Genomic DNA, 26,806 nt, shown 5'->3' with positions numbered 1-26,806 from the left:
CGGGCCCAGCCGCTCCGCGGCATGTGGGATCTTCCCGGACCGGGGCACGAAGCCGTGTCCCCTGCATCGGCAGGCGGACTCTCAACCACTGTGCCACCAGGGAAGCCCGTGACATATTTTATAATTCTAAATTACTTCGAACATATAAGCAAACAAAATGATGACATGGCATGTTTGGATTTTCTTTACCACTGATTTCTTTGAAGTTCTTGAAACTATGAATGCAAAGTGGAATAGTCCTCTTACTCACATCTCCCTGAGTCTCATACAAGGTCAGACTCATTTAATATGTGATGAATATTGAAAGGAAAGTGACTCTGTCACCTACAGTTCATGACATAAAGCTTAAGTTCAGTGTTCCAAATCTTGGAACAGAAAAATAAGCCCAAACTCTCTATTAATAATCCTTCCCAACCATTATTTCCCAAGAGACTCTTACATCGTTCCCATGTCACACTCAATTTGCTTCAATAATCATCAGATTTATTTCCAACCTCTTTCTCCATTTTGAAAATTAGATTCTGACTTCCAGCACAGGTTCCTTTTCAAATTAAACACTAGGGGTTAGCTTCTAACTGATATGTTAAATAGTCTTAAATAGAAGTTGTTCTAATGTTCGTAGCTATATTCAGTATTAAGGGGCAGAAAATGCTAGCTGTCTGTGAGAGGTCCATCATTTATTATTTGTTAATTATAAAGCTAGTTAAAATGGGAAATTGAAAGGCAGATCTCAAAGATGATCAATTACAAGTATTTTATATGGAAATTACAAAACACATTATCCTAGTCCCCTGATTCCCTGCAGTAAACAATTTTAAAACCATCACCACAACCTTATGCCAGCCTTGTCAGAAAGAACCTTTGACTCAGTCATTGATGCCTGAAATCTACAGTTAAAAAGTAATTCTTTAGGTCGGTGTTTTCCAAGTGTGGTTAATTTTCAGAGTCACCTGGGTTCCTTGACACCGGGGTTCCCTGACACCTGGGTTCCCTGAGATCTGCTGAATCAGAATCCTCAGGAGTGGGATTTAGGAATGTGCATTTCTCACAAGGATTCCAGATGTTTCTGAGAGTTCACTACACTTGAGAAGCTCTGCTTTGATTTAAGATTTATATTCTCTTATTAAGGGGCACACCTCTGCCAAATTCAAGATATTGAAGCTCTGTAGTGAGCTGTTTACATCTGAACCTATGTGATTTTTATATTAGAACAATTCTGAAGCAAGAGCTGTGAGTAACACCACTGAGGAAGAAAAAAGAGAGTACAAAGAGGGAAGACAAATTTCCATAATAGTGCCCAATAGTGGGCTTTGTACCCACCCCTTTTTTTTTCAAATTTATTGAAGTATAGTTGAATTACAATGTGATATTAGTTTAAGGTGTAAAACATAGTGATTCACTAGTTTTATAGATTACATACCATGCAAAGTTATTATAAAATATGGATTGTATTCCCTGTGCTGTACATTATGTCCCTGTAACTTATTTATTTTATAATTGGTAATTTGTATCTCTTAATCCCCTTCACCTATTTCACCCCTCCTCCCACCCTCTTCCCTCTGGCAACCACTAGTTTGTTCTTGTATCTGGGAGTCTGTTTCTGTTTAAGATTCAACATATAAGTGAAAGCATAAAATATTTGTCTTTGTCTGACTTATTTCACTAAGCATATTAACATTCAGGTCCATCCATGTTGTCATACATAGCAAGATTTCATTCTATTTTATGGCTGAGTAATATTCCACTGTATATATACCACATCTTCTTTATCCATTTATCTGTCAGTGGACACTTAGGTTGCTTCCATATCTTGGCTGTTGTAAATAATGCTGCTCTGAACATTGGAGTGCGTATGTCTTTTTTGAGTTAGTGTTTTCGTTTTCTTTGGATAAATAACCAGGAGTGGAATTGTTGGATTGTATCGTAGTTCTATTTCTCTTTTTTTGAGGAACCCCCATACTGTTTCCCATAGTGCTGTACCAGTTTAGATTCCCACCAACAGTACACAAGGGTTCCCTTTTCTCCACCTTTTCACGAACACAATTCTTGTCTTTTTGATTGTAGTCATTCTAAGAGGTGTGAGGTGCTATCTCATTGTGGTTTTGATTTGTATTTCCCTGATGATTAGTGATGCTGTGCATCATTTCATGTACCTGTTGGCCATCTGTATGTCTTCCTTGGAAAAATGTCTATTCAGGGCCTCTTGCCATCTTTTTAGATTCTAAAAAATTGATTTGGGTTAGTTCTTAATATATTTTGGATATTAACCTCTTATCAGATATATCACTTGCAATTTCTCCTATTCAGTAGGCTGCCTTTTTGTTTTGTTGATGTTTTCCTTCACTGTGCAAAAGCTTTTTAGTTTGGTACAGTTCCATTTGTTTATTTTTGCTTTTGTTGCCCTTGCCTGCTTTTTCTTCTAGGAGTTTTATAATTTCAAGTCCTACATTTATGTCTTTAATCCATTTTGAATTTATTTTTGTATATGATGTAAGAAAATGTTCTAGTTTATTGTTTTACATGTAACTGTGCAGTTTTCCCAGCACCACTTATTGAAGAGACTGTCTTTTACCCATTTTGTATTCTTGCCTCATTTGACATAGATTAATTGACCATACACGTGTGGGTTTATTTCTGGGCTTTCTATTCTGTTCCATTGATATGTGTGTCTGTTTCTGTGCTGATACCATACTGTTTTGATTATTACAGCTTTATAGAATAGTCTGAAGTCAGGGAGCATGATACCTCCAACTTTGTTTTTCTTTCTTAAGATTGCTTTAGGTATTCGGGGTCTTTGGTGGTTCCATACAAACTATAAGGTTATTTGTTCTAGTTCTGTGAAAAATGCCATTAAAATGTTCACTGAATTTGGGAAAAGAATAAAGGAACACAGTGAGAACGTCAACAAAAAAATGTAAAAAAGAACCAATTGAAACTGAAGAATACAATAACTGAAATGAAAAGTACACTAGAAGGAACTTTGAAGGTCAGAAGGGAGTGGAATGATATATTTTAAAAGCTCAAAGGAAAAATAACCTACAACCAAGGACACTCTATCTGGCAAAGTTATCGTTCAGAATTGAAAGAGACATAAAGAGTTTTCCAGACAATCAAAAACTAAAAGAGTTCATCACCACTAAAGTGGCCTTACAAGAAATGTTAAAGTGTTTTTTAAAAAAAAAAAAAAAAAAAAGAAAAAGGCAAAATAAGAAATAAGAAAATATATAAAGAAAAATATCTCACTGTACCCAGCCTTGGTAGCAGCAGGGTAGGTGGAAACTAAACTCTGCTCTGTAAATATGCTCTTGTTTCTGAGCTTTATGATAACTTTCTGGAGTAGAAATGACTGGATTGTTTAAAGTGTATTTTTTTGTCAGAGTTTATAGCAAAATGGATGTTTCTTTTTGGAAAAGGACAAGCAGAATAAACTAATTGTTATGTATGTTTTAAATGCACTGAAGATGTGACTAACTTGACTGCTTAGGTATATTATATTCTAAAATTAATTTTTTCTTAGATTAAAAAAAATAATACCATAGTGCAAAATAGTTTCCAATGTACCCTAGTGTGTCATTTTCTAAATTTGCATGCAGGATATATTGAAATCTAAAACATACATTTCCCATTAGTGATTATGGCAATCTAGGGTTTTGGTTCCCTTTAGAATAGGTTTAGGGTGTATGAGTGAAGTGAACCTCTCAATACTGAAATGAGAGAATAAAGATCATACTAGAGAATCCAGCACAGGCTTCTCCAATAACAAACAAATGGGTGGGGCTTCCCTGGTGGCGCAGTGGTTGAGAATCTGCCTGCTAATGCAGGGGACGCAGGTTCGAGCCCTGGTCTGGGAGGATCCCACATGCCGCGGAGCAACTAGGCCCGTGAGCCACAACTACTGAGCCTGCGCGTCTGGAGCCTGTGCTCTGCAACAAGAGAGGCCGCGATAGTGAGAGGCCCGCGCACCGTGATGAAGAGTGCCCCCGCTTGCCACAACTAGAGAAAGCCCTCGCACAGAAATGAAGACCCAACACAGCAAAAATAAATTAATTAATTAATAAACTCCTACCCCCAACATCTTCAAAAAAAAAAAGAAAACCACAGCTTTTCTCCTTTTAAAAATAAATAAATAAATAAATAAATAAAATAAACAAATGGGTGGCTAATCAAACAAACATTAGACATCTGTGTCCACGACTGCACTACTGTAAGAATTTTTTTTTTTTTTGGCGGTACGCGGGCCTCTCACTGCTGCGGCCTCTCTTGCTGTGGAGCACAGGCTCCGGACGCGCAGGCCCAGTGGCCATGGCCCATGCGCCCAGCCGCTCCGCGGCACGTGGGATCCTCCCGGACAGGGGCACGAGCCCGTGTCCCCTGCATTGGCAGGCGGACCCTCAACCACTGCGCCACCAGGGAAGCCCAAGAATATCTCATTTTATTTGGACTTCTTATAATATGATAAAACCAGAATTACTTGTACATGATGTGAGAGGTTCATTTTGAAATGACTTAACTGTGTTGTATTTTTTAAAAATTATGTTGCAGGCATGAGTTTATTTAATTTCAGGTAATTGTATCCAAATCCAAAATCTTGAACAGATCACAAAATGGTTAATGCAGTTGCAGGCCTTATCATCTAATATAACTTCTCTTTAAATTATAGAGAATGGAAAAATGTCTGTTTAATTTTTTATTCTCTCCTATTTTATGACTTGTACTGACTGCACTTTGGATCATACAAGTTATTAAATAATAAACTATAGAGCTGAATTATAAATCAAAACCATTGAAATGACCTGAGACAATATAATAAAGAATAAATAGTTAAGTGGATGAATGCATAGATGGATGGATGGATTTTAAGCAGAAGAGAGACACATCTTTCATATTTCATAACTGTCACTTTACTGTTCGTGCAAAAAATGGACTCAAAAAAAATTAGAAGACCAATAAAAGAATGACTTGGTAAAGAACGAGCAGTGTCCCCCTAAAATTGATGGCACAAGAAGCATTTTGAGCAAGAGGACCCACTGCCGACCTCATTGATAGGTAACCTCACTCTGTGCTCTAGATGTAAGGACTAGTGTTTATATTTTACAGCAACTGCTAGGTTCCTTGACCTCTTGTAGTGAATTAGTGGTGTCTAAAGGATTTTAATACAGGTTTCTCTGACTCTAAAATCACAGCACTGTGCATGTGTGCTTTTGTGTGTTTTTACATCTTATGTACACTGTATGGTATTCTAATTAAACCCTGGGAATTGGTAAAGCTGTTAGTATTAGTAACTAATACTTTAGTACATGAACCCACTGCAAATAAGGAGAAGGATGTGACTACATAACATAAAATTTTACTGAAAATTAGTATGACTCTTTAACATAAACAATGAAAATAATATCAAACACTAATATTAATCTGAGCTTGGCAGTTATTTCTGTTAACCACAGTTAATGTTAAATAAAAATATGTCTGAATGTCTTATATAAAATAAATAATACACGTGGAGAGATTTTCTCTGGGATCAAAATCAAAAGGGAAAGGCTATATTAGATATGAATTTTTCAATGTTGAAGCTATTTAAGAAAAATAATATCCCTGTTCTGAAGGTGTAGCTGAGAAAACTTTATTACACCAGTGATTTCTTTGCTCTATAAAATTATGTGAGTACATGCCCTTTATTGAGCAGATTTATATTATGGTAATATCATTATTTTTGTCATTATATTTTGTCATTATAATTATTCAAAGCTAGTCTTTCAGTCATGACTAATTTTGTACTGTGGTGACTCATATGTCTCACCATTAAATAAGGAAATATGTACTTTTAGATTTTTTAAAGGTAACTAAAGCTAAAGATTTGCATAGTTAAACTTTAGTTATATTTCTGTTTACTTAGATATGTTCAGCTAAATATTATAAATATAATGTATGAACTGTTTTGGCTTTATTTAAAAAGATAAAGTGACAATTGATAATGACAGAGATCTCTGTTCAATGTTAACCCTCAGGTTTACTTTCACCAACTTGAAGTCTCATCTTGGTGGATAAATTGCCAACATCATGACTCGGTCACACAGACTGGCCTTGAAACTGGGTCATACATTTTGTAACTCTAACAAAAGTGAGCGCTTTGGACTGATCTTTCTTGCCCTAAGAATCAAGGGTGTACCAGAAGTCCCCAAACAAAAAAGAAAAACTGATTTCCATTCTGGTGGAATATTTGTCCAATAACAAGTGTCTCAAATATTCATGTATAAAATGAAGTAATACTAATGCCTGACTGTCTCATTAGGTCTGGTAGGTTCTGGCTGGCATAAAACCTACACAAAGAAATACTCAATAAATATTAGCTTCCACTTTAACACAGAGATAATATTTCACTAGAAATACAAGCCATTCTCATGCCTCAGTTTGGCTTAAATTTCAGAAAAGTTTTGTGATTCATGAAAACACAAGATGATGAAATTATAATAAAGATTTTGGAATAGACCTTCTAATGAGTAAGAGTCACTTTGATACTATCAGAGTTGTGCAATGACTCTCATAATGGGAATTTTTTTTTAAGAATGGATATAGGCAGTCACCTAACTGACTTCTGTTGGTCTACTGAATAACTCTATCAATAAAGTTAGAATTATTATGACTATTTGCTTAAATCTGTTTTTGAATAAGATTGCCTCATTATACTAATACTAGATATTTAGAATAGGGATAAGACTTTGCATGTGGGAATTATTAAATAGGAAAATAGCAATTTGACATCTGCAAGTGGCTCTGTGGTTATAGGTTAGGATTTTCCCTACTTTCCAAGACTCACTATTGGGACCCACTGTTTGATTGTTCAGTCATTTCTACTCCATTTTAGAATCATTGCCTTTGGACTGCTTAATGATCCAGGAAAACTCTGTTTGCTCAGCCGAGAAATAAGAAACACGCTTGTGAAAGAGTGGTAAGGTCTCTTGGAGATGCTGTAGTTTTGTCCAACCCTCCAATACACTGATAATGAAGTCCAGAGACTTATTCAAAATCACACAGAGAATTAGTGGGCAAGGTTTCTTGACCATTAGTCCAGTGGATGTCTGCAACAGACATCCCATTACTTCCTGTTTAGTGTGTACAGAGTAAAGGACCTCGATGCGACAACCTTTACCCAACGTGCAATCTTGCATGGTCATCACTGAACTTAAGTACTGAGAATATGAGTCTGGAACAGACCTTGTCTCACACTGTGAACTAAAGATGCACCAGGCGTCCCAGTGTGTAATTGAGGATCCGTTTTTATATAAAGCATTGTTATGTAGGAGTGCTTAGCACTTGATCATGCGATAGGCTGATTAAGCCCTACTGAAGGCACCAGCACAGCTATGGCACAAGAAATGAAAAGAATTCATCTTCATTTTGGATATACTTATCTAAAATGTTTGCAGTCAGAAATTTAAAAGGTTATTTTAATTATTGGATGTAGACAAATTTTGTGTCTTTCAAAAAAGGCAATGTATTATCTTGAATCATGTGTAAGGGGATCACAATCTTTACAGTACTTAGGTCTTAATAAAACCTAGTGGTATTTCATGTAAACTACACTTTAAAAACTTTTTTGTGGGTAGACCTGTGGACCAACCCCATGTAAAACATTATCTACCTGCGGAAATTAATTCTGAGCTCCAATCAATCAATTTATAAGTTTTCTAAACTATTAAAAAGTTAAGGACTTCCCTGGCAGCCCTGTGGTTAAGTCTTCGCCTTCCAATGCAGGGGATGTAGATTTGGTCCCTAGTTGGGGAGCTAAGATCCCACATGCCTCGTGGCCAAAAAAACAAAACATAAACAACAGAAGCAAATTGTAAGGCTTTAAATAAAGACTTTAAAAATGGTCCACATCCAAAAAAAAAAAATCTTGCGCTTCCCTGGTGGCCCAGTGGTTGAGAGTCCACCTGCCGATGCAGGGGACGTGGGTTCGTGCCCCGGTCCGGGAGGATCCCACATGCCGTGGAGCGGCTAGGCCCGTGTGCCATGGCCGCTGAGCCTGTGAGTCCGGAGCCTGTGATCCGCAATGGGAGAGGCCACAACAGTGAGAGGCCCATGTACCGCAAAAAAAATAAATAAATAAATAAAGCAGACTGAATTTAAATGTTTTTTGTTTTGAAAACTGTTCTCTGACATAACTGGAAATGTCTTGTGTTGCTGGAAACCCATGGTTAGAAATAAGCAGCTCATGTAAAGGAGAAGTAGAAACTTCTGTTTTCCTGTCAAATTCTTCCATTTGCCTAAGTGACAAAGGATCACCCTTCAGCCACTGGTGTCCTCAAATACTAAGACAAGGTCCATAAGGCAGAACTCTCTCGGCTCAGGAAAACTGCAAAGGTGATGCAGGGGTGACCAGGGTGGGCGTGATGATGGTGAAAAAACTATACCTCCTCCTCCTACCTACCAAGAGAGAATTGCCAGCAATATTTTAAGTGCCAAAAATGATCTCATAAGTTCCCACAAATGAATCAGTAAGGCAGGAAAATGGCAGAATTTTGATAATCAAATTATGTGAAAACAGATGTCATTAATTAGCAGACCTAATTTTTAAGGTTTGGGCTTCAAGCTCACTTTCTACAATTTTCTTGTAGTAAAGATGTACAGACAATTAAACTGTTTTTTGATAACTAACACTTAAACTGTTCTTTGAACATAATATTTGAAATGATATGATGACAGGGATGACGGAAAGAGGCAGTATTTGCATCCCTGATTGCACATGCATGTTGTGGCCCATATCTATTTATATATTAATGATTCCAATAACTTATTACATTGTGGATAAATCTCTTCTAGCTGCATATTCTTTCAAATTTGGAGCAAGAAGCTCTGTGTAGACCATACCTTATACAATTCTATGGTCATTTTAAAAGTAATAATCGAATTGGCTTTTTTATAACACATTTATCTCATAGAAATAGAACACTTAAAGTGATAAAAATGGTTTTCTCAAAATGTGTCAAAATAGAAAAGATTTAAAATTTAATAGGGGTGCTTGAGGGTTTGTGTGTGTGAGTGTGTGTGAATCTCCAATAAACCTCACTGTAGTACAGCATGACCTGTTAATGTAGACATAAGATTTTTAGAGCTAGAATAAAGTTGGGAATTAGAAAGCTGACAAAAACGCCTCCTGAGATAAATGCCTTAAAGCCATGGGCTTTTCTCCATCAGAAGGTGACACATTAACTTGCCTCATTCAATCACCTAGCCACCCAGTGTCTACTGAGCACCTACGATATGCTAGGCATTGCACTGAGGGTAGGATACTCTGTCCTTGAGAAGCTCAGAGTTAACTGGAGAAATAAGTGGGAATAAATAGCTATGATGAAATATTAAAGTTACATAATAAAAGTATGCATAAAATTCTAAGAGGGCATGAGAGGCAGTTAATTATGCCCTAGGAAGGCTTCACACGGAAGATGATATTTAAATGGGAGCTTTAATGATGAGTAGGCATTGAGAAGACAGGGAAGAAACAGTTGAAATTTCGAGCCACTGGAAGAATCTAGCACAAGGTGTTTTGCTCAGAAAAGGGCAAGGGGTCTGTGTGGCTTGGACTTGGGGTGAATGCATGGTGCAGGCATCCTTTCTAAGCAGTCGTAACTAAAGAGTAGTATTCTCTCACAAGAAATCACTCATCATTCATTCACCAAATATTCATCAAATATCACCAAATATTCATTGAGTGGAATTTTTTGGCCAAAGCCCTGTCTTATGTTCCCAGAGTAAATTTGCTTCTTGTCCACCAAAGATTTCAGTTTAGATGAGAAGTCAATATGTAGTGTGTTAACTGACCAGTCTGGGCAGTGGGATGGACAGAGTTGAGGGCAGAAGGATACAAAGTAACAGCAAAAGCACCAAAGTCTGGAGCAAGGCATTATAGGGAAATGCAGCTGAACTCACTTCATAGACCCTGAGGACCTCACTGCATCATTGTACAGTACAATCATTCACATTCATCATGTTCCTCTGAGTCATCAAGAAAAAGTTACATCATAGAATTTTATAATCAGAATAGAACTTAGAGGTCATCACATCCTCTCTGCCCCAAATCACTGCTGAAAACTAAGATCTAGCTTTTCCTCTCTGGCTGAAAGTGAAGTGAACTTCAGTATTTGAGAGCAATTAGTTTACTCTCATTTTAGACAGCTCTGAAGGTGGTAAACATCCCACTATGTTCCCCTAAATTCTGCCTCCCTGTTTGTTTCTTCCCACATGGAGTTCCTGAGAGAAGGGGATAAAACTACTCTCTTCTCTTCAGAACTTGGATTCTATTTGATATTGGAGAGGGGATAGGAAAATGTGTCTGTAGGAGCTTTCAGCCCTCTAAGGCCTCTGAGGTACAAGGAACTTTTAAAAATACTGAACAACCATAGTGATACCCCTGCAGGTATCCTATCACTTGTTTTATACCTGATGACCCATATGCCGAGCTACAGCCATGCTAGCCAGGTTCCACAGTAATGTGTCTCCTGTGTGGTTATGAATATAACTCACAGTGGTATTTCCCCTTCTTGAAGATGCAAAACCAGTGTGCCAAGTGACACACAGCCAATCTGAGGCCCATCCTAAGATTCATCTTGTATAATTCATAAACACAAGAAAAAAATGCTCCAATAAAATGTTAAAATAATTTAAAAAAAAAGAAAAAAATGGTACAGCTCTTCCTAGAATAGGAGTGGTGCTCACCTCACCCAGAATCTCCTCACGTGATGAGGGAGGGGATAAAGCTACCTTCAACTTCTACTGTCAGTAAAAGAACTGGGGTCAACTGTGCAAACCAGTTGCGATTGCTTACTAAGCACAACTGTTTCCTAATTTTTCCTCATTCTAATCATCTTGAAGATTCCCTTCCTTATTTTTACTTATTCATATTCATGGAGCTTCAGACCAAGCTTGTGAAGTGGATGTGTTCCACTCTCTGAAAACCATTCAGCATCTTCTCCTCTCTTCCATATATTTCAGGGCCCTTTTGCTGCCTCTGGCAGCTCAGGAATGTGCCTTCCCCCTCCCCATAAACTACCTCAGTGGGCCAGGCTGTACCTTAGTCAGTTATAATGTGTCAAGCATTGAGTTAGGGTATAAGAGTAAACAAGGAAACCTAAAAGCCTGTTCTCCCTGGGCTTAATAGTCTAATGGCAGAGGCAGATAAATAAGCAAACAGTTTTAAGGGTGTGTGACAGCTTTATGATTTAAAAAGTATATGCTGGGCTATAAGGAACCTAGAAGTTGCCTGGAAGACTTTCTAGAGGAAAAAGCTAAGACCTGAGGATTAATCCTCATGACAACCTCAAGAGGTAGGAACAATTGATGTTTATCTATTATGCCCATTTCATGTCAAGGGAGGCATCGCAGATCAACGAGGAAGGAAGAAGCAGACTGAATATTTCACCTGTTAGAGCTGGAATGGCTTACAATAACTTGATTCTATTAAACATTTAGTTCAACTCACTTTGTTCAGATACCGTGCTCTGGCAGAGACTGTCCTTTGAGTAACAGAACCGCTCACCTCTGCTGTGCAGCTGAGTTTTAGCAGGACACATGGCCACCTCCTTAGAGACTACATTTTCCAGCTTCTCTTAAGGTTGGTCATGCTACAATATTCAGGACAATGGGATGTGAGCAGAGTATTTTGTGAAACTGCTGATCATAGCTTTAAAGCAGAAACACACCTCCATCCCCTCCCCCACATCTTCCTTTTGTTCCATTGCCTCTGGCTGGAAGATGTGGATGGTTGTGAGACAGCTCCCACCAGGTGGACAAGGGCAGCCCTGAGGGATAACAATATGCCACCACAGCAGAATGCGGATCCCTAGATGGCCTCCTGGAGCAGAATAGCCCGTCCAGTCCGGATGGTTATGTGAAAGCCATGGTATTCTGGCATTTGTTAAAGTAAAATAAAATGGAGACCAGACTTGAAAATCCCCCAAGCAGACAAAACCATTTGAGCCGTGTAAACAAAACTAAATCTAGCTTATTTCATGAACGTTAAGTGAAACTAAACTTAGGTTATTTCTTATAGATGCCTCAGATAATCATAAAAGATACTTAAGTCATCTTCCTAAAATGATGTTAAGATAACCACTTTTAACCAATCTCCCACCATCTGGAACCCACATTGTAATAATTAATCATTGTAAAGGTTAAACAACTCCTCATTTTCACTTTATAAGCCATCCTGTAACGTCATGCCTCTGAACTTCATCTCAGCTTTGGAAGACTCCCAATTTGTGAACTATTCTTTTGAGCATACTAAACTCTCATTAAATACTATTTTACTGATCTGCTTTTTACTGTTTCTGGATTTTTGACAGGTTTTCTGTGATATATTAGCCTATACCGTAAGTAACACAAATAATTAATAGTCAGCTTTCTAATAATTGACTTCCAATGTCATTGTTCCAATAGAAAGAGAATTAACATTTTTAAGGATTTTTGTCCCTGTAACAGGAATTAATAGTTATTAACTAATAGATTAACCTTGTGATTATAATTTTATTTCCCATGTAATTCTGCTTCTGGAGAAAGATAGGCTGGTCTTGCACATGTAAGTGTTCTGGGTTGAGATCATTATCTTGCAAGCTTGGTTAATTGCCCATTCACCTCTTGATACACAGGTAGACAAAATTTAGTCTCTCATTCTGCAAGACTGAGAGCCAGACTTGACTATAGTAAAAAAAAAGAAAAAAAAAAAGAAAAGAAAAGAAAAGAAAAATCACTAAAGTTTTCTTTCAACGGACAATGAACTCACCCTTCTTTGATGGACCAGTTCAACTTCCTCAAAGGTTATACATATCACTGAGTAGCCATCGTGTGAGCTATGATTTTAACTTAATTGAGTTTCTATGTAAATAAAGCAGAAATAAATAAAAGAGACAATATTGTATTAGTAAAATCTCCATTATAAACCTTTTATTTTTTCATGACAAAAGCAAAGGTTGAGTTTAGCCTAATTCTCTGAACTGCATGTTCTCATTTTCAGCACCCCAAATTTTGTAGTGTCATGATCTTTTTTTACCTTCTCTATATTTTTGACTTTTTATTTTTAACTTGTTCCTTTTTGCTACCTCCCTATTGGGTAGGCTACAGGAGAAAGGGAGGTTATTTATGTCAATTTTCAGTTATAATAAAGGAGAGTGTTTTATTTGGCAATAAAAGCTGGGCAGCAGCTGGCAGTATAAATTCATTTTCAAATAGTCTTGGCAAACAATTGAATCCAACCTCCACGGCAAAACTTGATCAGGCCTCAAATGTCTGCTTTGGGGCCCCCTGAAATTTTTGATGTTCTAAATTACTCTTCTTAGGGTTCACATGATGTAAGACATTCAATTTATTTTGCAGTAAAACAATATAGAGAAGGTGTATTGGAGTGTGATGTTATTGACAACGTAGGGGCCAAACGTATGGCAAACTAAGGTCTCTCTCTACTTCTATTATACTTATGAACAAGACTTTGAATGAGATGATTGCATTACTAAAGAAGCTCCATCAATCACTGTTCAGATGTTTAAATATTACAATTGGAGGAATTGTAGCTTACATTGAATAGTTTCACCATCTGTCTCAACAAAGAACATTTGGGAAATTTGTTTTATATGCTGTGTAATCTTCTATTATGGGGGATTTCCCACAAAGGACTCTTATTTGCCTGTTAACTGAACTACACTTGATAATTTTAATGATCCAGGAAAAGGATCCAGCAAAAAGAAATTGCATCGCTAATTTCTCAAATCAAAGGAGCAGTTTTCAATATATAGCAATGCCCTTACCATTTGGGTAAACAAAGCGGAGATATATTCTTTTCAGAAAATTTGAAGTTCATTCAGATATACCAAACCCTGATCATTGTGTAGAGAACTGTGTCGGTGTTCTGCTCAGACAGCACGGAAGCAGAATAAAGACACTTGGAGTGTACGCCATCCGAAATCCAGTAGAATGCACAGCAGGGCCCAAGACTTGATAGCTATTTTTTTTTTAACATCTTTATTGGGGTATAATTGCTTTACAATGGTGTGTTAGTTTCTGCTTTATAACAAAGTGAATCAGTTATACATATACATATGTTCCCATATCTCTTCCCTCTTGCGTCTCCCTCCCTCCCACCCTCCCAACCCCACCGCTCCAGGTGGTCACAAAGCACCGAGCCGATATCCCTGTGCCATGCGGCTGCTTCCCACTAGCTATCTACCTTACGTTTGTTAGTGTATATATGTCCATGCCTCTCTCTCGCCCTGTCACAGTTCACCCTTCCCCCTCCCCATATACTCAAGCCCGTTCTCCAGTAGGTCTGTGTTTTTATTCTTGTCTTACCCCTAGGTTCTTCATGACATTTTTTTTTCTTAAATTCCATATATATGTGTTAGCATACGGTATTAGTGTTTCTCTTTCTGACTTACTTCACTCTGTATGACAGACTCTAGGTCTATCCACCTCATTACAAATAGCTCAATTTCGTTTCTTTTTATGGCTGAGTAATATTTCATTGTATATATGAGCCACATCTTCTTTATCCATTCATCCGATGATGGGCACTTAGGTTGTTTCCATCTCCGGGCTATTATAAATAGAGCTGCAATGAACATTTTAGTACATGACTTTTTATGAATTATGGTTTTCTCAGGGTATATGCCCAGTAGTGGGATTGCTGGGTCTATTTCTATTTGTAGTTCTTTTAAGGAAACTCCATACTGTTCTCCATAGTGGCTGTATCAATTTACATTCCCACCAACAGTGCAAGAGTGTTCCCTTTTCTCCACACCCTCTCCAGCATTTATTGTTTCTAGATTTTTTTATATGGCCATTCTGACTGGTGTGAGATGATATCTCATTGTAGTTTTGAATTGCATTTCTCTAATGATTAATGATGTTGAGCATCCTTTCATGTGTTTGTTGGCAGTCTGTATATCTTCTTTGGAGAAATGTCTATTTAGGTCTTCTGCCCATTTTTGGATTGGGTTGTTGTTCTTTTGTTATTGAGCTGCATGAGGTGCTTGTAAATTTTGGAGACTAATCCTTTGTCAGTTGCTTCATTTGCAAATATTTTCTCCCATTCTGAGGGATGTCTTTTGGTCTTGTTTATGGTTTCCTTTGCTGTGCAAAAGCTTTGAAGTTTCATTAGGTCCCATTTGTTTATTTTTGTTTTTATTTCCATTTCTCTAGGAGGTGGGTCAGAAAGGATCTTGCTGTGATTTATGTCATAGAGTGTTCTGCCTATGTTTTCCTCTAAGAGTTTGATAGTTTCTGGCCTTACAATTAGGTCTTTAATCCATTTTGAGCTTATTTTTGGGTATGGTGTTAGGGAGTGATCTAATCTCATACTTTTACATGTACCTGTCCAGTTTTCCCAGCACCACTTATTGAAGAGGCTGTCCTTTATCCACTGTACATTCCTGCCACCTTTATCAAAGATAAGGTGTCCATATGTGTGTGGGTTTATCTCTGGGCTTTCTATCCTGTTCCATTGATCTATCTTTCTGTTTTTTTGCGAGTACCATACTGTCTTGATTACTATAGCTTTGTAGTATAGTCTGAAGTCAGGGAGCCTGATTCATCCAGCTCCGTTTTTCGTTCTCAAGATTGCTTTGGCTATTCGGGGTCTTTTGTGTTTCCATACAAATTGTGAAATTTTTTGTTCTAGTTTTGTGAAAAATGCCAGTGGTAGTTTGATACGGATTGCATTGAATCTGTAGACTGCTTTGGGTAGTAGAGTCATTTTCACAATGTTGATTCTTCCAATCCAAGAACATGGTATATCTCTCCATCTATTTGTATCATCTTTAATTTCTTTCATCAGTGTCTTATAATTTTCAGCATACAGGTCTTTTGTCTCCTTAGGTAGGTTTATTTCTAGATATTTTATTCTTTTTGTTGCAATGGTAAATGGGAGTGTTTTCTTGATTTCACTTTCAGATTTTTCATCATTAGTATATAGGAATGCCAGAGATTTCTGTGCATTAATTTTGTATCCTGCTACTTTACCAAATTCATTGATTAGCTCTAGTAGTTTTCTGGTAGCATCTTTAGGATTCTCTATGTATAGTATCATGTCATCTGCAAACAGTGACAGCTTTACTTCTTCTTTTCTGATTTGGATTCCTTTTATTTCCTTTTCTTCTCTGATTGCTGTGGCTAAAACTTCCAAAACTATGTTGAATAATAGTGGTGAGAGTGGGCAACCTTGTCTTGTTCCTGATCTTAGTGGAAATGCTTTCAGTTTTTCACCATTGACGATGATGTTGGCTGTGGGTTTGTCATATATGGCCTTTATTATGTTGAGGAAAGTTCCCTCTATGCCTACTTTCTGGAGGGTTTTTATCATAAATGGGTGTTGAATTTTGTCAAAAGCTTTCTCTGCATCTATTGAGATGATCATATGGTTTTTATCCTTCAGCTTGTTAATATGGTTTATCACATTGACAGATTTGCATATATTGAAGAATCCTTGCATTCCTGGAATAAATCCCACTTGATCATGGTGTATGATCCTTTTAATGTGCTGTTGGATTCTGTTTGCTAGTATTTTGTTGAAGATTTTTGCACCTATGTTCATCAGTGATATTGGCCTGTAGTTTTCTTTCTTTGTGACATCCTTGTCTGGTTTTGGTATCAAGGTGATGGTGGCCTTGTAGAAGGAATTTTGGAGGGTTTCTCCCTCTGCTATATTTTGGAAGAGTTTGAGAAGTATAGGTGTTAGCTCTTCTCTAAATGTTTGATAGAATTCACCTGTGAAGCCATCTGGTCCTGGGCTTTTGTTTGTTGGAAGATTTTTAATCACAGTTTCAATTTCAGTGCTTGTGATTGGTCTGTTCATATTTTCTATTTCTTCTGGATTCAGTCTTGGCAGGTTGTGCATTTCTAAGAATTTGTCCATTTCTTCCAGATTGTCCATATTTTTGGTACAGACTTGCTTGTAGTAATCTCTCATGATCTTTTTTATTTCTGCAGTGTCAGTTGTTACTTCTCCTTTTTCATTACTAATTCTATTGATTTGAGTCTTCTCCCTTTTTTTCTTGAAGAGTCTGGCTAATGGTTTATCTATTTTGTTTATCTTCTCAAAGAACCAGCTTTTAGTTTTATTGATCTTTGCTATTGTTTCCTTCATTTCTTTTTCATTTATTTCTGATCTGATTTTTATGATTTCTTTACTTCTGCTAACTTTGGGGGTTTTTTGTTCTTCTTTCTCTAATTGCTTGAGGTGCAAGGTTAGGTTGTTTACTCGAGATGTTTCCTGCTTTTAAGGTGGGCTTGTATTGCTATAAACTTCCCTCTTAGAACTGCTTTTGCTGCATCCCATAGGTTTTGGGTCATTGTGTCTCCATTGTCACTTGTTTCTAGGTATTTTTTGATTTCCTCTTTGATTTCTTTGGTGATCAGTTGCTTATTAAGTAGTGTATTGTTTAGCCTCCATGTGTTTTTATTTTTTACAGATCTTTTCATGAAATTGATATCTAGTCTCATGGTGTTGTGGTCAGAAAAGATACTTGATACAATTTCAATTTTCTTAAATTTACCAAGGCTTGATTTGTGACCCAAGATATGATCTATCCTGGAGAATGTTCCATGAACACTTGAGAAAAATGTCTATTCTGTTGTTTTTGGATGGAATGTCCTATGAATATCAATTAAGTCCATCTTGTTTAATGTATCATTTAAAGCTTGTGTTTCCTTATTTATTTTCATTTTGGATGATCTGTCCATTGGTGAAAGTGGGGTGTTAAAGTCCCCTACTATGAATGTGTTACTGTCGATTTCCCCTTTTATGGCTGTTAGTGTTTGCCTTATGTATTGAGGTGCTCCTATGTTGGGTGCATAAATATTTACATTTGTTATATCTTCTTCTGGGATTGATCCCTTGATCATTATGTAGTTTCCTTCTTTGTCTCTTGCAATAGTCTTTATTTTAAAGTCTATTTTGTCTTATATGAGAATTGCTACTCCAGCTTACTTTTAGTTTCCATTTGCATGGAATATCTTTTTCCATCCCCTCGCTTTCCGTCTGTATGTGTCTCTAGGTCTGAAGTGGGTCTCTTGTAGACAGCATACATATGGGTCTTGTTTTTGTATCCATTCTGCCAATCTGTGTCTTTTGGTGGGAGCATTTAGTCCATTTATATTTAAGGTAATTATCGATATGTATGTTTCTATTCCCATTTTCTAAATTGTTTTGGGTCCGTTATTATAGGTCTTTTCCTTCTCTTGTGTTTCTTGTCTAGAGAAGTTCCTTTAGCAGTTGTTGTAAAGCTGGTTTGGTGGCGCTGAACTCTCTCAGCTTTTGCTTGTCTGTAAAGGTTTTAATTTCTCCACCAAATCTGAATGAGATCCTTGCTGGGTAGAGTAATCTTGGTTGCAGGTTTTTCTCGTTCATCACTTTCAGTATGTCCTGCCACTCCCTTCTGGCTTGCAGAGTTTCTGCTGAGAGATCAGCTGTTAACCTTATGGGGATTCCCTTGTGTGTTATTTGTTGTTTTTCCCTTCCTGCTTTTAATATGCTTTCTTTGTACTTAATTTTTGACAGTTTGATTAATATGTGTCTTGGCATATTTCTCCTTGGATTTATCCTGTATGGGACTCTCTGTGCTTCCTGGACTTGATTAACTATTTCCTTTCCCATATTAGGGAAGTTTTCAACTATAATCTCTTCAAATATTTTCTCAGTCCCTTTCTTTTTCTCTTCTTCTTCTGGAGCCCCGATAATTCGAATGTTGGTGCGTTTAATGTTGTCACACAGGTCTCTGAGACTGTCCTCAGTTCTTTTCATTCTTTTTTCTTTATTCTGCTCTGCAGTAGTTATTTCCACTATTTTATCTTCCAGGTCACCTATCCGTTCTTCTGCCTCAGTTATTCTGCTATTGATCCCTTCTAGAGTATTTTTAATTTCATTTATTGTGTTGTTCATCTTTGCTTGTTTCATCTTTATTTCTTCTAGGTCCTTGTTAACTGTTTCTTGCATTTGTCCATTCTATTTCCAAGATTTTGGATCATCTTTACTATCATTATTCTGAATTCTTTTTCAGGTAGACTGCCTATTTCCTCTTCATTTTTTAGGTCTGGTGCATTTTTATCTTGCTCCTTCATCTGCTGTGTGTTTTCCTGTCTTCTCATTTTTTTTATCTTACTGTGTTTGGAGTCTCCTTTTGCAGGCTGCAGGTTCCTAGTTCCCGTTGTTTTTGATGTGTGTCTCCAGTGGCTAAGGTTGGTTCAGTGGGTTGTGTAGGCTTCCTGGTGGAGGGAACTAGTGCCTGTGTTGTGGTGGATGAGGCTGGATCTTGTCTCTCTAGTGGGCAAGTCCACGTCTGGTGGTGTGTTTCGGGGTGTCTGTGGACTTATTATGATTTTAGGCAGCCTCTCTTGTAATGGGTGGGGATGTGTTCCTGTTTTGCTAGTTGTTTGGCATAGGTTGTCCAGCACTGTAGCTTGCTGGTCGTTGAGTGAAGCTGGGTGCTGGAGTTAAGATGGAGGTCTCTGGGAGATTTTTGCCATTTGATATTATGTGGAGCTGGGAGGTCCCTTGTTGACTAGTGTCCTGAAGTTGGCTCTCCCTCCTCAGAGGCAGAGCCCTGACTCCTGGCTGGAGCAGCAAGAGGCTTTCATCCACACGGCTCAGAATAAAAGGGAGAAAAAGTAGACAGAATTAGTAGAAGTAGGAAGAAAGAACGAAAGAAAAAAAGGAGGGAAGGAAGGAAGGAAGATAGAAAGAAAGAAGAAAAGAAGGAAAGAAGGCAAGAAGGAAAGAAGGAAACGAGGGAGGGAGGGAGGAAGGAAGGAAGGAGGGAAGGAAGGAAAAAAGACAGAAAGAAAGAAGATACAGTAAAATAAAATAAAGTTATTGAATTAAAAAATAATTATTTAGAAAAAAAAGGGACAGATAGAACCTTAGGACAAATGGTGGAAGCAAAGCTATACAGACAAAATCTTACACAGAAGCATACACATACACCCTCACAAAAAGGTAAAGGGGAAAAAATCATAAATCTTGCTCTCAAAGTCCACCTCCTCAATTTCGGATGATTCATTGTCTAAAGGAGGGAAGGAAGGAAAGAAAGAGAGAAAGAAAGAAAGAAGGTGAAGTATAGTAAAGTTATTAAACTTAAAATTATTAAGAAAAAAATTTAAAAAAAAAACTAAATGCACGGATAGAACCCTAGGACAAATGGTGGAAGCAAAGCTATACAGACAAGATCTCACACAGAAGCATACACATACACATTCACAAAAAGAGGAAAAGGGGAAAAAATCATAGATCTTGCTCTCGAAGTCCACCTCCTCAATTTGCGATGATTCGTTGTCTATTCATGTATTCCACAGATCTAGGGTACATCAAGTTGATTGTGGAGCTTTAATCCGCTGCTTCTGAGGCTGCTGGGAGAGATTTCCCTTTCTCTTCTTTGTTCTCACAGCTCACAGGGGCTCAGCTTTGCATTTGGCCCTTGGAGGGCGTCTGTTTTTCGCTCAGACAGGACGGGGTTAAAGGAGCCGCTGACTCGGGGGCTCTGGCTCACTCAGGCCGCGGGGGAGGGAGGGGCATGGCGTGCGGGGCGGGCCTGCAGCGGCAGAGGCCGGCGTGACGTTGCACCAGCGTGAGGCGCGCCGTGCTTTCTCCCAGGGAAGTTGTCCCTGGATTCCGGGAACCTGGCAGCGGCGGGCTGCACAGCCTCCCCGGAAGCGGGGTGTGGATAGTGGCCTGTGCTCGCACACAGGCCTCTTGGTGGCAGCGGCAGCAGCAGCCGCCTTAGCGTCTCCGGCCCGTCTCTGGGGTCCGCGCTTTTAGCCGCGGCTCGCGCCCGTCTCTGGAGCTCCTTTAAGCAGCACTCTTAAACCCCTCTCCTCGCGCACCAGGAAACAAAGAGGTAAGAAAAAGTCTCTTGACTCTTCGGCAGGTGCAGACTTTTCCCCGGACTCCCTCCCGGCTAGCCGTGGTGGTCTAACCCCTTCAGGCTGTGTTCAAGCCGCCAACCCCAGTCCTCTCCCTGTGCTCCGACCGAAGCCCGAGCCTCAGCTCGCAGCCCCGCCCGCCCCGGTGGGTGAGCAGACAAGCCTCTCGGGCTGGTGAGTGCCGGTCGGCACTGATCCTCTGTGCGGGAATCTCGCCGCTTTGCCCTCCGCACCCCTGTTGCTGTGCTCTCCTCCGCGGCGCCGAAGCTCCCCGCTCCGCCTCCCGCAGTCTCCGCCCGTGAAGGGGCTTCCTAGTGTGTGGAATCCTTTCCTCTTTCACAGCTCCCTCCCACTGGTGCAGGTCGTGTCCCTATTCTTTTGTCTCTGGGGAGTACGTGGGGAGTTTCTTGCCTTTTGGGAGGTCTGAGGTCTTCTGCCAGCATTCAGTAGGTGTTCTGTAGGAGTTGTTCCACGTGTAGATGTATTTCTGGTGTATCTATGGGGAGGAAGGTCATCTCCGTGTCTTACTCTTCAGCCATCTTCGATAGCTATTATTTACATTACAATAAATAACAATAGATCCCTATAAGAGGCTTCAGTATTATGCAAAAATATTCATTGATGGCTGTGGACTCTGAACTGAACTCAAGTCAGCTATCCGCTATGACCAGCTTAAGTTTCATAATTTTATTTTCAAAACATAAGTTTTCAAGTTGCTAAAGGCAGTATTTAAGATTAAAATCTTTAAGGTTTTTCTCTAAGATTAAAATCTGAAAATTACTGAGAGCTTCACCGTGGACATACAATATGTTCTTTTCTTTACAAGGAATTTTCAGTTTGTTAAAGCAAGGACATAACACAAAAGGCTTCTGAAAATAACAGATTTCCCAGACCACTGGGGATGTGGGACACATTTAAGCCAGCCAAACAACTGGACTATAAGAAGTTGTCAATATATTTCCCCACGGATTCTTTGAAGAACTGAAAACTGGTTCCAAAGGTGAACCAGTATCACTGTAGTCATTAAAATCCAGTTGTTCTACCAATTTGAATGCTAGGTATTGGTTTTAGTTTTAAAAAAGGAAGCATTAATATTGTATTCAAACTAACTGTACTCAAACTATCATTTATCTGGTGAGTTACACCAATAGTTTTGGAGTTAAAACTTCTCTGAATGCAGAGGTGAAAGAAAAATTTAAATAAGTACAATTTACAAATGTTCCCACTTTCAAGAAAAGGGGCCTTTACAAGAAAAAACAGAGTTTCTTGAATAACAATCATTATTCAGGTAGTTTCTAAAGTGTGATTTCCTACCAAAAAAACAGAAGGCTCACATGCTTCAAAGGAAAGCTGAAACTATATGTCTGCTATATGCCAGGCAGTGTGCTAAGTAAACACTTTACATAATTATTACATTTAATCCTCAGAACAATCCTATGAGGCAGAAATTACCACCCCTTTGCAAATGAGGAAATGGAAATTGAGAGAGAATATGTAATGCCCAAGATGACAGTTATATAAATATAAGAACTGAGACTCAAAACCAAGTCTAAATAATCCAAAGTCCATTTTTTCTATTGTGCCATAAACTGAATGTCATTATATATTGGCCAGACAGTAAAAATGACTTCGTATAATTTTATTTAAAAAGTTAATACAGCACAACCCTAAAAAATCACCCATGTTAGCAAGCTAGAGGCTAAAAGCAATTTAACACTGAATTTGCAGCTGTACTCATTGAATTTTATTTGGTCTCCAACCCCTCCTCCTTTTTTCCCCCACCACAGGTGAACTGACTCCCCATGCCAGCTCCATCCCACAACTCATATCCTGGCCTTAGTTGGGACAGGTTTCAGTAAGGGAGCCACAAATCTGTGTGTGGTAAATAAAACAGTGCACCCCTTCCCCCGCTAAAGATGTACAAATCGTAACCTTCAGAACCTGTGAATCCTGGATTATCCAGGTGGACCCAATGCAATCACAAGGGTCCTCATAGAAGCTAGAAAAGACAAGGAAACGAATTTTTCCCCTACTGCCTAAAGAAGTAACAAAGTCGTGCCAACACCTTAATTTTAGAGATTCTGACCTCCAGAACTGTAAGATAATAAATTTTGGTGATTTGTTATAGCAGCAATAGGAAACAGTACACTGGGTCCTTGCCTCAGCCCCTCCATGCTGATCTTGGCTCTGATCCTGAGCGCTAGGTCTGGTAAACAGGTGTTTGTTTTTGTCCTAGTATCTCAGTCTGCATTGCTGAATATCCCAGATCTCAGCCTTTCCAGGAATCTCTTTTTGCCCAAGTGACTTGAAAACCAAGTACAGCTGGAAAAAGAAAAGTACTTACAGTTATTATTACACATTTCCCACTGAACAAGTGGTAGAACAAAAATAAATCTTTGTTCTATGTATTTTGTTGAGGACAGTCTTAAGAAAAATGAGCTTTGTTTCCCAAGATGTATTGAATTATTATTATTTAGGTGAAAGAATAGGGTACATAAACATGGGTATGGAGTAACACAAAGGCCCACCTGTTAACGCTAACACTTTAGAGCTCGGCTACTGCTTGATGTTTTGAGCGCTTCCTCCTCTTAGGGGATGGAAGACTGGGATCTGAGCTAAAGCTTTTTCTTTTGCGGTACACGGGCCTCTCACTGTTGTGGCCTCTCCCGCCGCGGAGCACAGGCTCCGGACGCGCAGGCTCAGCGGCCATGGCTCACAGGCCCAGCTGCTCCACGGCACGTGGGATCTTCCCGGACCGGGGCACGAACCCGTGTCGCCTGCATTGGCAGGCGGACTCTCAACCACTGCGCCACCAGGGAAGCCCTAAAGCTTTTTCTTCCTAAAAGATTTCCCAGGCCAACTGCCTGATTCTGAATTTCTTGTGTTTTAACTATAGTGTTTTTATTTTGAGATTTGTATTTTTATCTATTTTTTATGGTACAAAGTATTGTACCAGATAGCTTGAACTTTGCCTAGCTACTGTCTTCCCAAATGTAAACAATTTCCACTCCGCAATGCTCGCCTTCCCCCAGCTCCCTTTTCTCTTATGGAAATTGTGGGAACATTCTCTCCTTTATTGCGCTGTAAATCATAGTATTGTCCCATATAAGTTAAGAGAAGGAATATGAGTTACCTCTAATTTTGCTAGATCCATGATTGGCATTTATCTTGAAGATAAAATGAATATTTACTCTAGTAAGTTCTTTATCCATAACCAGAATACATTGTAACTTAGTCTTCTGACTTGACTGCTTGAGCAGAGTGGCAGATGCTCTCCTGAGGTTTTTTTGTCATAGGAACAAGATGATTTCAGGCTCCAGCAGAAAGCACAGTTTATTAACTCACTTACTGGGGAGTCCAGGGGCTTTAAACTTGGCTGAGTCCTAGGGCTTAAACCACATAGTGGGGCTTCTTGCTCCCTCCTCTAGGTCCTATGTCTGTTCCTACTAGCTGCCGACATTCTCCTTCTTTCCTACAGATGAGCATTTTCTGAGGAAAATGCACACGCCTTCCCCCTCCCCCGTTCACCATCTGTATTTAGCAGTCCAAGGGGAAGGGAACATCTTTCAACTTCTTTTTACCAGCATCCATATATCAAGGCCAAAGAACTCTGATTGGTCTCACTGGTCTACATGCTCACTCCCAGACCAGTTACTGGTTCCAGGAGAATAAGATATTGTAGTTCAATAGGATAGGCCTTTATCAAATGGCTATCTCTGGGCTAGAATGAAGTGATGAGGTCCTGAAACTAAACATGTTCACAGGGTGGGGTGGAAAGTTCCCAAAAGAATGTATGGTGGCCAGTCTTAGGAAAGGACTTACCTCTCTTTATTTTTGTGTTCCTAGAGCTAACTGTAGTACTTGACCGATAGTGGTAATCAGTGTTGGGTGAGTTGAATTAAATTGAATTGCATTACATTTTAGCTTTCCTTATTATATGAGTCATTATAGTATAGTGTGGTGGTCAAGAGCATCACTCTGGAGTGAACTGACTGGGTTTACATATAGGCTCTGTCTCAGTTTCCTCATTTGTAAAAAGGGGATAACAATGGTACCTGTCCTTTAGGGTCATTTGGCCAGAGGAGTCAATACAATTAAAACACTTAACATAGTCTGTGGCATATAGTAAGCAGTCAAAAGAAAGTTGCACATTATATTTGTACACTTTCATTGTGTGTGTATGTATATAAATATATACACAGAGACTTTCTTATATGTATGTGGGCATATACATATATATGTGTGTGTATATGTATGTGTAAACACATACACATATATACATGTATATTATATATATTTTTTAATTTTTAAAAAAAATTTATTCATTTGTCTTTTGTGGTGTTGCTCAGGCTTTCTCTGGTTGCGGCAAGCAGGGGCTACTCTTTGTTGCGGTGCACAGGCTTCTTGTTGCGGTGGCTTCTCTTGTTGTGGAGCACAGGCTCTGCACACGGGCTTCAGTAGTTGTGGCTCGCAGGCTTCGTTGCCCCGTGGCATGTGAGATCTTCCCCGACCAGGGCCTGAACCCATGTCCCCTGCATTGGCAGGCAGACTCTCAACCACTGCGCCACCAGGGAAGTCCCACACGTATATATTTGAGTGGATGAAAAGCATGCATATGTTTTTTATTGGCATATTTATACCCTAGTAAAGTATCAGACTCTGCTAGATTCAGTGGATTCAAAGATGAAGAAGACATATCCCTTGCCCTGAAGGAGCTCATGAATATAGGCATTATGAATGTCACACACATACTCTAATCAAGCTGGAAATCTTTCCTGGGAAATGTTTGTTTGTCATATGTTAAAAAACCATGACAGAAATGTCAAGTAAAGTGGGTTCTAGACCTAGTTCTTCAATACTCCTTCAAGTTTACATTTTATAACTTTTCTGACAATTCAGTTACACTAACTGAACTTGGTTAAACATCTAAGAAAATACACCCATATGGAACAAGCCCAAGCATTAATACAAATGACTTATTTGTAAACTAAACTGAAAACAGGGATAGGAGTGGGGCGGCAAGTTCCCCAAAAAAGTGTTGTGGCCAGTCTTAGGAAAAGATTTATCTCTTTTTATTTTTGTGCTCCTAGAGCTACATATCAATAAATGTGTGTAGTAAATATTGGGTGAGTTGAATTACACTGAACTTCTAACCAGGACTGATTAGAAAGACCATTCAAAGCCATGCATTTATACATGTATATAATATAATCTTGTCCCACCTTCTCCAATTTTGGATATTACCTTTTCTTAATTAAATAGCTTACTTATTTTCCAAACCTGCAGAACATGAGAAATTCTAAATTAGAATAAAAGTAACTTATCTTTTCCATTTATAGAAGTATGTATCTGTATATGGTTTAATAAAGAGATTATCCATATATTCTCCATCCAGGATAAGTAGAGCATTTGTCAGTATTTTAGGTGTTTCCCTTTGTGTCCCTCCCCAATTATTGCATTCCCTCCTTATCCCCCACTATCCTGCCTTTTGCAATAAACATCCTCCTGGGTTCTTTACAGTTTTATCACATGTTAGCTTTGCTTGTTTGTGAGCATTGTGTAAATTGAAACTTATTTAATAGGTAGTTCTGTGACTTGCTCCTTTATTTTGGAGATTTGTTTGTGTTGTGCATATATATAGCTACAGTTCATTGATTTTCACTGCTGTTTCATTGTGAATATACCTTAATGTATTTATCTGTTGAACTGTTTTCTTCTGTCAGTTATGTTAATTGAAGCTATCTTCTTCTTACTCTGTCTCTCTCTCTTTTTTTTTTTATAAATTTATTTTTTTATTTTTGCTGTGTTGGGTCTTTGTTTCTGTGCAAGGGCTTTTTCTAGTTGTGGCAAGCGGGGGCCACTCTTCATCGCGGTGCGCCGGCCTCTCACTGTCGCGGCCTCTCTTGTTGCA

General features: G+C 38.7%; 1 long non-coding RNA gene across 2 annotated transcripts in view; it reads left to right on the top strand.

Moving 5' to 3' along the window:
- Positions 1-26,806, top strand: part of LOC307181768 — a 212,859-nt gene that overhangs the window by 58,466 nt on the left and 127,587 nt on the right. The window contains exon 1 of one of the 2 annotated variants that reach the window (XR_013827033.1): positions 20,469-20,870. The exons of the other annotated variant lie outside the window; for it this stretch is intronic. This is a non-coding gene — a long non-coding RNA (uncharacterized lncRNA). Of the gene's footprint in view, positions 1-20,468; positions 20,871-26,806 lie in introns of those variants that run through there. 2 annotated transcript variants of the gene reach the window in all.

The sequence above is a fragment of the Stenella coeruleoalba genome, assembly GCF_951394435.1.
Source record: "Stenella coeruleoalba genome assembly, chromosome: 2".
In the NCBI taxonomy this organism is placed as follows: Eukaryota; Metazoa; Chordata; class Mammalia; order Artiodactyla; family Delphinidae; genus Stenella; species Stenella coeruleoalba.
The sequence above is the reverse complement of the archived record's forward strand: the minus strand, read 5'-3'. Positions and strand labels throughout refer to the sequence as shown.